General features: G+C 57.4%; 1 long non-coding RNA gene across 3 annotated transcripts; it reads left to right on the forward strand.

The window, feature by feature from the left end:
• The first annotated feature begins 810 nt into the window (after positions 1-810).
• Positions 811-8,961, forward strand: LOC140619263 (uncharacterized). 3 transcript variants are annotated; one of them, XR_012019175.1, is made up of 4 exons: positions 811-1,132; positions 2,201-2,306; positions 4,148-4,244; positions 6,748-8,961. It is a non-coding gene; the product is annotated as an uncharacterized lncRNA (long non-coding RNA). The 3 variants fall into 3 exon arrangements; XR_012019174.1 differs by lacking the exon at positions 811-1,132 and adding an exon at positions 2,405-2,441 and having other exon boundaries at positions 1,440-2,306; positions 6,748-8,960; XR_012019173.1 differs by lacking the exon at positions 811-1,132 and having other exon boundaries at positions 1,440-2,306; positions 6,748-8,960.
• The last annotated feature ends 17 nt before the right edge of the window (positions 8,962-8,978 follow it).

Here is an 8,978-nt window from a genome sequence, read left to right on the forward strand (position 1 = left end):
GCTCACCCTCCTCCTCTTCCTCCTCCTCCTCCTCTTCCTCCTCCCCTCTCCTTCCTCGCCGCTTCCCCAGGCACTCTCCCGGCGGCGGCAGCTGCGCCGCCAAAGCCCCGGGCCCCAGCGGCCCCCCACCCCTCACTCGCGCGCTCCCACACTGCCTCCCCCCTCCCCGGGGGAAGGCCTTTTAATTTATTTATTCTGCTGGGACTTAGGTGGGGGGCTTGGCTGGCGGGGGAGGGGGGTCTCCTCCGGCTCTACCTCCCGCGGCTGGGGCTACCCTCCGAGCCGCGGTCGCCGCGGCGTGCGCCTGGGGCCTCCAAAACTGTTTCCAAACTGCCAAGACCGGAGGTGGGCGCGTGGGGGACCGGGGGAAAGGGCTGGGCTTTTTTTTTTGGGGGGGGGGTGATTGTGTGTTTAGACGCTGGGAACCGTGGGGGTAGGCAAGAGGACTCAAGACGAGTTGCAATCGAGGTATCTCTCTCCGGCTTCCTCTTCTGCCCCGAGACCCCCTCCCCTTTGGAGCTGAGCTAGGGAGGGGAAACCAGGATTTTTAACCAAATTAGCATTCACATTCCTGGGAGGATGTAGCCCTCGCCTGGACCTGGGTGATAGAGGCTTTTTGCTCCGTTTTTATTTTTGGAGAGGAGCGCCCTGTAATTGTCCTATACACATGCTTCCCCCCCCTTCTTCCTCCAGCCACCAGCAGAGGAGAGAGAGTCCCCCTTTTTTGCATTTATCTTTTCCTTCCCCTTTCTTTATTAAAGGTCCGGGAGTGGCGGCGGCCAATCAGCGCGCGGCTTCCATTTTGTGAGTTCAACTCCGAGGCTCCCGGGCTTCGCGAGGACGCATTTGCAGCCCCCTCTACCTCTCCTCTCGGGCGGCCGAGACGGAGGAGCCGCCTTGCTGGGGCTCCGTGGTGGTGTATTTTATATTGGGGCTCTTTTCGGGGTTTGTAATTTGGCCGTGGGTAGGTAATTGGCTGGAGCAGGGCGGCAGGGCGCGGCAGCCAATCAGCGCGCGGCTTCTATAGGGCTTGAGTTATTAGACGCTGATCTCAAAACATCGTTCATCAGACACCAAGGAGAGGCCAACAGATGAGGGGAGCCATTTTTCTGCAATGGAATTAAATGGCCAAGTGGGTTTTTCCTTTGTTGCAAATGGGGAATGTTTTTCCTTTGACTCCACCATCCAGTTCAGGACGCCTCAGTGTTGTGTTTAACATTTGTCAACAGGCTAAAGGACTCACAATTGGAAGAATGAAGAAGACTTTTTAAAAAGATCTGGATTTTTCCTTATGACTTGGAATCCATCTTTGTCTTGTATAACTAGGTCATAGCACACCATTAATGTCAGCAGTTAACAATTTTGAATTCCAAAAAACCTAAGTAAACGACATATTTAATTTTTTTTCCTCTTTTTTTCTTGGGTGGGTGGGTGGGAGCTTGGAGCTGTCTTAATCTGTATTCTCTTGACTGAACAATAAATTTTTAAATATATGTAGTTTCCTCTATTAAACACTTAAACCTGGCCATCTTATTAACTCCTTCTGCTCTCTTTTTAACAAGGTAATGTTTTAAATGTATAGCTGTAGGATTAGCGAAATGGCAGCAACAAAAAATTGTAAGCAGTTGTTATTCTTTTAAGTTTTTAAAAACCTTTTACGTTGTAAGTACCCAATCCATTCTGTCCTTATGCAGTGCAGTTTCTATGTTAATGTTGCTGAGATGTCCTTAATTTTCTGAACCTTCATCTGCATGTATGTCTTTGTCGCTCTTGTCTAATATAAGCCAGTTAAAAATGCTTCTAGACGATTTTGCTTTCTATAAAGCTAAGGTTTTAGCTTTAAGCTTTTGAAAATGTTTACAGCAATAAATGCTAGTCAGTTTTCTTCCCAGTAACATGTACACTTTCTTTGAAAATCGATCTATTTGAAGAAAAACAGCTCTGTTTTTCTCGTCTTGGTAGGGGGGTGGGTGAGGGAAAGGAAGACCTTCTCTTTGTGTACAGAGACTAAAGCCGTCACAGGAAACTAGATTAAAACTGGAAAACAAGTCCTAGCTGGTTCGAGCCAAACACCAACGTTAACTCGCGGGTATTTTCTATGGTGGTTGGGATGGCCGTGCTTCTTTTGCCTTTTGTTTGATTTGACTGTGTATTTTCGCCTTTTGTCTCTTAATGACGATCACACCATTGCTATATCCAGAGCAGTAAACAGTCCTCAGCGAAGCCGCCTTTTGCCAACCCAACCCTGGAAAGTTTGCAGAAGTGGAAGGAGCAGAAAATGCCATGAGAGTATAACTTACAAAAAGGTAACAAGAAAGACACCACCATTCCCCTCCAATAATCCTAACTAAACAACCCCCCCCCAAGATATTTTTTACATAACACGTCCAAAACCTACGCCCAGCTTGATCTTCCAGACTCCATGGCACCGGGCTGAGCGGGTAAGTTCAAAAAAAAAAAAAAAAAAAAAAAGTGCCTTTTGCCCCTTCGAGGAAATCTTTTTTCGAGCAGGCCAAGGGCTGCAGATGTTTGGGAGCTGAGGGGAGAAGGAGGTTTCTGGAGCTTTGTGTTTGGCAGCGGGTGGGGAGGGGTGGGGGGACGAGGGCTCCGCAGACCCTCTGCCCCTTCTGCCCAGGAGGCGAGGGGAGGGTCTCCCCGGCGAGCTCGGGCATCCAGGGAGCCGCCTGCGGTCGTCCCTCTAGCTTTTCTAGGTCTGAGCCTTGATGGGGAGGAGGAAATTGAAGTGTTTTTGGAGGTGGGGGGCTCAAGACGAGGAAGCCTCCCCGCCCGGCCTAGGACCTCTGTCTCTCGTGACGGCGGGGCTCGCCCTCCGAAGCCGGCTTTTCGGGGCTCCGGGGCGTGCCTGCGCTTCCCAAGCAGAAAAGGACAAAAGGCCGGCGTCCATGTTGGCACCATGACGCAGCATCTCTCCCGCCTGCCACCGAGCCGTGCCTGTTCTCCCGGCCGCGCTCGCTCCTCCCTCCCAAGCACGAGTTTTATTTTCAGGTTCAGAGCTGAGCCGCCGGCCGGGGCCGGGGCCGGGGCCGGGGCCGGGCGGGCCGGGCTGCAAGTGCTAATGGCGGCCGCCCTCCTCCGTCCTCCCCCTTCCCAGTTGTCGTTGGGGGGTCCGGGCGGACGGCGGCCCCTCGCCGGGCCGGGCCCGAGAGCCCGCAGGGCGTAGCGCCCCAGGCCGGAGGGTGGTCGCGGAGGCTGTGGCTGGGGCCGCGAGCCCCGGGGCGTCGTGCGGCCGCGGCTCCCGCGCTCGCCTCCGCCGGGCGAGGCGGCCAGACGGGCGCCATTTCGCGCGCCGCCCGCGGCTCGGGCGGTGGCGGCTGCTGCGCGCCAGACGGGAGGAGGGAAGGAGGCGGCGGGGCCGGGGGGAGGGGAGGCCGGCGCGCCGCCGCCCGCGTTCCAGGCCGCCGCCCGCATGGACGCCCCTGGCTGGGGAAGGCCTCGACGACGAGCGCGGGCTCCGCCGCCGTCCGGACCCCGCGCCGGACCCGGGGCCCGCGCGGGCACGAGGAGGCCTCCCTGCGAGGCGCGGCCGGTCGGGGCCTCGAGCCCCCCCCCCCCCGAACGGCGCCGCCCGCGGCGGGTGAAGCCTCCCTCGGGGCCCGGCCCTGACCCCAGGCGGATCCCCGCCGCCTCGCCGCCTGCCCGGCCTCGGCGCCCGCGATGGCCGAGCCCGAGGGGCGGGGGCCCCCTTGTCCCCACTTTGGGCTCGAGGCCGCCGCGGAGGCCACCGACGTCCCGACTTGGCGGCTCCGGGCACACCCTCCGACCCTGTGCCCCGGAGGCCGGGAGGGGGCGGGGGAGGAGTGGGCCTGGGAAAGCGGAGCGGGCCCTCCCCGGGACCCCCCCGGGCGGATGGCTCGGGTTAAGCCCTCAGGCCTCCGGCCCTTCTCCGGGGAGGGGATGCGGACCGGGCGGGTCTTTGGGAATGCAGATGAGCCGCCTCCTGCTGCTGGTCGCCGGGGCTGAACTTCGTGACTCAGCCACCCCACCCCCATCCTTTCCAGGGTGAGGGCCACCGGGGCAGATGAAATAAGGGGGGGGCTTTTGTGAGGCGACTTTTCCCTCCAGGAGACCCTGCCCGGTTTGCGCCTGCCCACTCCCTAACAAACCCTCCGACTTTTTCCCCTGTCAGGCTCTTGGCTGGAGAAAAGGCAGCTGCCTGGCACCCCCAGAGTGAACTATCCTCCTTTGGACAGCACCAGCAGGCCTAATGTCACTCTGACAAGAAGGTAGGTGTGAGTCCTTTCCCAGCCTGCCAGGGAGATTCGGGGGGCTTGGGAGCTCAGGGAGGGTGAGGGTGAGCACCCCAAACCCGCTGGGCTGGTTCTGCAGCCTCTCCCCCACGCAGATGTGTGGGACTGTGTGTGTGAAATCGGCTCCCTGCTAGGTCCATCCATCCCCGCCTGTCAGCTTCTGTTGTCAAGAGTTTGGGGGGTGCAATTCTCTGCAGTCTTGAGCGCATAGGAGGCTGCACTTGCAAGTATTTACCAGTTGTGTGTTTTGTGGTGGGAGAGGGCCCTGGGTGCCTCTTCTGAAAGGTAGTGTCTGCTGCCAGGAAACCCGGCCCTGCTCTGGCCCTCCCTTCCTGCCCAGAGTGGGGGCGTGTGGGGTGACTGTGTGAGCTGGCCTCTTCCCCTCTGATGTCTAGCTGCTAGGGAGGTGGAGAACACAAGTACCTGAGTTTTGGGCCAGCTTCCTCTGAGAAAGAGCTTTCTTGACTCTTCTCCCCATTCCTTGGAATTCCCACGGATTCTCTGCACCACCACCACCCTCAAAAAGAATACTGTTTGTAAAATCAGACCCGGGATTTGAAACCTGGCTGGCCATTTACGTGCTGTGACTTTGCATGAGCTGCTTGGTCTCTGAGCCCGTTTCCCTATATTGCTCAAATGGGGCTAGGTCAGTGATTCCCAGCCCTGAGCCTGCTCGTTACAAACGTCTCCCAAGGCCCAGTCCAACAGCTTTTGATTCAGTAGGTGAGACCTGAGAACTTGCCTTTGTAACAAGCTCCCAGGTAATCCTGATGGCTGCAGTCTGAGGACACCTTTTGAGAACGTCTGGGCTGGGTAACACCCGGAGGTATGGCGAGGATGGCGTTAGTGCACTTGAAACCCCATGCTCAGTGCTTGACAGAGGCGTTAGCTTGCCAATAATGGCAACTCTCTCCCCATCCTCCTGATACAAGCTGGCTGCTCATACATAGTTAACTACTGTCTCCAGGAAACTCCACAGCTGGAGGTGGCGTGGCCCTTGATCTCTGATCCCTTCCCCATGTGATCTCCAGTTAGGGATTACTTTGATGAACCATTTGGGTCCAGGTGCCACTGATCCCCACCACTCCCCCATTTGGGCTGAGGTTTGGCTTCCTTGTGGGATGAGCCCTGCCTACTTTTGCCCCACCCCTCAATGTGAAGACTAAACCAAAGCTTGGGGGAGGGGCGGAGCTTGACCTGGAGATTTTCTTGAGAGCCATCCTGGTGGTTAATCTAGGGAGGCTCTAAATCCCATCTCTGTTCTGGTGACCTTGGGCGAGTCTCCAGTGTGAAACGATAATAAAGATGCAGTCTGGAAACGGGAGTGGTAGGCGTAAGTGTGATTAGGGGGCTTGGCCTCACGTTCTGGCTGCACATTAGTTGGTCTCCTTTCCCATGTGGCTGCAGGGAGTGGGGGCTGGGCTGTCTGCGAGCTCCTCCCCCACCAACCCACCCCCGAGGCACGTGGCAAAGCCTGGGGCAAAGGGGAAGACTGACTCTCCGTAGGCAGGGAGCCAGCACCGTTTTTCCTCCTGTGTGGTTTGAGTCGGAATGGTGGCCTCCCCTCAGCTTCACCGACTGTCCCTAATGGGGTCATGATTTGGGGTCACTCCCCCAAAAACCCAGAGAATAAAAGTGACTCACCCAAGGTCACGAGGCCACCAGTGGCAGCCAGGGTGGAGTTCCAGGTGTCTTGACTTCTAGCCCATCACCCGTGTCCGTGGCACCCCCTCCCACCCCAGCTGTCTGGGTTATTTTGGGCTTCCTCTCGTGCCAGCTGTCTGCTGGCATCACTGCCAGGAAGCTGGGAAAGCAGTCTGGTTGAAAGTAGCCAGTGTGGTGCTCTTCACTCCTTCTGGCCCCCTTCCCTTGGCTCTGTGAGGGTCTCCAGTCCCAGATAAGCTGGGGTTGGTCCATCTTGTCCTTTGCTTGGGCGGGGAGGAAGGAGGCTCCCTCCCGTGCACCTGGCACCACACTTCTTTGCCCCTATGCGCACGGGGCTGGGGGGGCGGGGGGGCACTTCCAAAAGTTGATGAGGCTCACGTTCTTAATATCTCATGGGCCTCTTCCTTTCACACTGGCCTAAAATTTGAGGTTTAAATTTGGTTCTGCTATTGAGTTGATTATTCAACCCCCTTGATCCTCAGGTGACTGGCGTGTTGCCTGAGGGTGTCCTCTGACCCTTTAGATAGAGTCCTTAAGGTTCCCAGAGACGGGGCGTCTCATGGGCGTCCGTGGTTAAATAATTGATTTAAACTTCGCCTCTCCCAGCCCCAGGCTGGAGAGCCATAGCCGGCTTCGGAACTATTAGGGAGCAATTAGGTGCTAAACTGTGGTCTGGGTATGATTCTGGGGAAGGAGAGGTGTCCTTAACGACCTGTAAGGGTCATACTCCCTCCACTTCCATTTCCTCTTTACCTCTTTCACTTTTTTTTTTTTTTTTTTTGTACCCCCACCCCACACCCATCACCTGGGGCAGGGAGATGGGGCAGGGAGAGGCGGAGCAGCCTGTCTGTCCTCGGCCGTGTAGTTCCTCCCCGCTCGGGCTGGCCCCGCCCCCTGGTCCCCGAGCGAGCTCCGGGCGGGGCGCTCCTGGCGCCAATCCGGTGGGGCCAGCCTGGAGAGGGCCACGCCAGCGGAAGGGCGGCCCAAGGCTGGGAGGTGGCTGGACCTGCCTTGCTACTGGACACCAGGGTCCCGCCTCTTCCGGCCCATCCAGCGTGAGCCCCAGCCTGGAATACGACCTTTCAGACCCTCCGGGTGGAGACTGCCTCTGCCCGGACTGTGGCGAGAGGCGCCCCGCCATCTTGGAGGCCGCCTGGGTCCAGCGCTGTCTCCAACTGGCCAGTGACCGCAGCAAGTCCCGCCCCTCCGGAAGCTAAGGTCTCCCCCTGTGAAGCAGGAGGAATGTGGACGATGACCTTTTGAGCTGTTTCTGAGTCTGGCTTTGTGAGGGGGAGCTTTCTGTGTTCCAGCACGACCTCCCCACCAGCACCGCCAGGTACTGAGCCCTGGAGAGAGTCCTTGACTCACAGTCAGCCCCTGGCCACCTCCCATCTCTGGTACCACAAAGAATTAGCTCAATTTCTTCTGCGGCCGCTGGGTTGGATGACCCCTCAGGAGTGAGGTGACCTCCTAGGATGTTCTCAAGTACCAGGGCAAGAGAAGCTGGAAGAATTGTCCTTAACTTCCACATCCTAACCTATGCTTGGTCAGACTTTGCCCCGACAAGACGGAAGTGGATCTGGCCCTTATTTCTCTTCTGGGCTCAGCTGGCCTTATGGCGGGAGGCACAGGCCAAACGAGTCCACGCCACTCATGCTACCTGGCGTGCTCCCCTAGGCTTCGGTGTCCAACAGCTCTATGGCAAGAACCAATTTAAGGACTCTTGCTTGCTTTCCTAAACCTCCCCAGGAATTCCTTGTGAATAGAAGGTGAATGACTTGGGGCCTCAGAACATCTCAGGTAAGGGAGCAGGGCTCCCAGAGCTTGCGAGCTGGCCCTGCTCAGCGGGCCTGCCCTGGCCCAGCTGCCTCTGAGGAAGCTCTCAGCAGCTGGCCTGGCTCCTGGGTATTTTTAGGTACAGATCCAGCCCCTGCACCACTGGAGCGGAGTCCAATTCAAACACTCCAGGCCGGGTGGGGCTGGGGTTCTGCCAGCCTCCTGGTGATGCAGGGGTGGGTGGGTGTGCCGGGGCCAGTGTCAGCTGTTCTGCCTGCATGCAGGCAGGGCCCGGAAGCCTCCTTTTTCTTCCGCCCCGAGCGCCCCCCCCCTAGTTTGGTGGAAGCCATGTGTTCTGTCTTGAGATCGGAGCCCCATTTTTCAGGAGAGAAAATGGAAACTGAGGTCCCAGATTTTGAGGAATGTCAGGCGGTGTGGTTAACCCCCAGGTGGCAGTTTGCTCAGAGTGGGTTGACCCTCCTAACTGAATCTCCCCGGCCCCTCATTCTCTTGCCCTCCAGGCCCTCCCTGAGCCTCAGGGTCAGATCCAGGGCTGGCTGGAAAGGTAAGTGGTTCTCCCCTCATTCGGAGGCCTCCTTCATCCTTCATCTCCTGCTGGCCTCAGGCTGCCATTACAGACACACCCCCAGCCCTGCCTCACCAGCCAGTCACAGCTCCTCTTAAGTCACCAGAGACAGCTTGAGTACCTGGCTTTGGCTGGGCACTTCTTTTCAGGAGCTTTCCTCTCTTGAGCCTGGCAGAAAGGCCCTCCCTGATCTGACTCCAGTTACCTTGACAACCCTGTCTGGCCTCCCTGCTCACTCTCAGGCACCGTGGAACCTAATGGGGTTTTCCAGCCACCATGCGTTTGCCCAGGGTGCCCATCCTGTTTCCATTGGTCTTCCCTCTCAACATTGCCTGTATTAGGTTCGACCTTCCCTAAGCCCTCATCTCTAAATTGTTCACATCTCCCAGACTCCTTTAGACTGTTCCCCAAGACTTAGCTGCTTTGCAGGAAGGAACATGGTTGCCTCTCAATAAATTTGTGTTGGAAAAAAGGAATGAGTTGCTGTAAATTTGTGTGGGGGGGTGCTTGACCCAGCAGGTGGCCCTCTGGCCCATGACAGCATAGGAGACTCTCTTAACCTGCAGCTGGGACTTAAACCTCCTTTTCCCAACTCTGGGCTCTTTATTTGTGAGCTTCGACGGGCAGTCGCTGCTGCCCTCTGGTGGTCAGACCTTATCTTGCATCTGCTGAAAACCTACCCC

This window comes from Canis lupus, chromosome 27 (assembly GCF_048164855.1).
Source record: "Canis lupus baileyi chromosome 27, mCanLup2.hap1, whole genome shotgun sequence".
Lineage (NCBI taxonomy): Eukaryota > Metazoa > Chordata > Mammalia > Carnivora > Canidae > Canis > Canis lupus.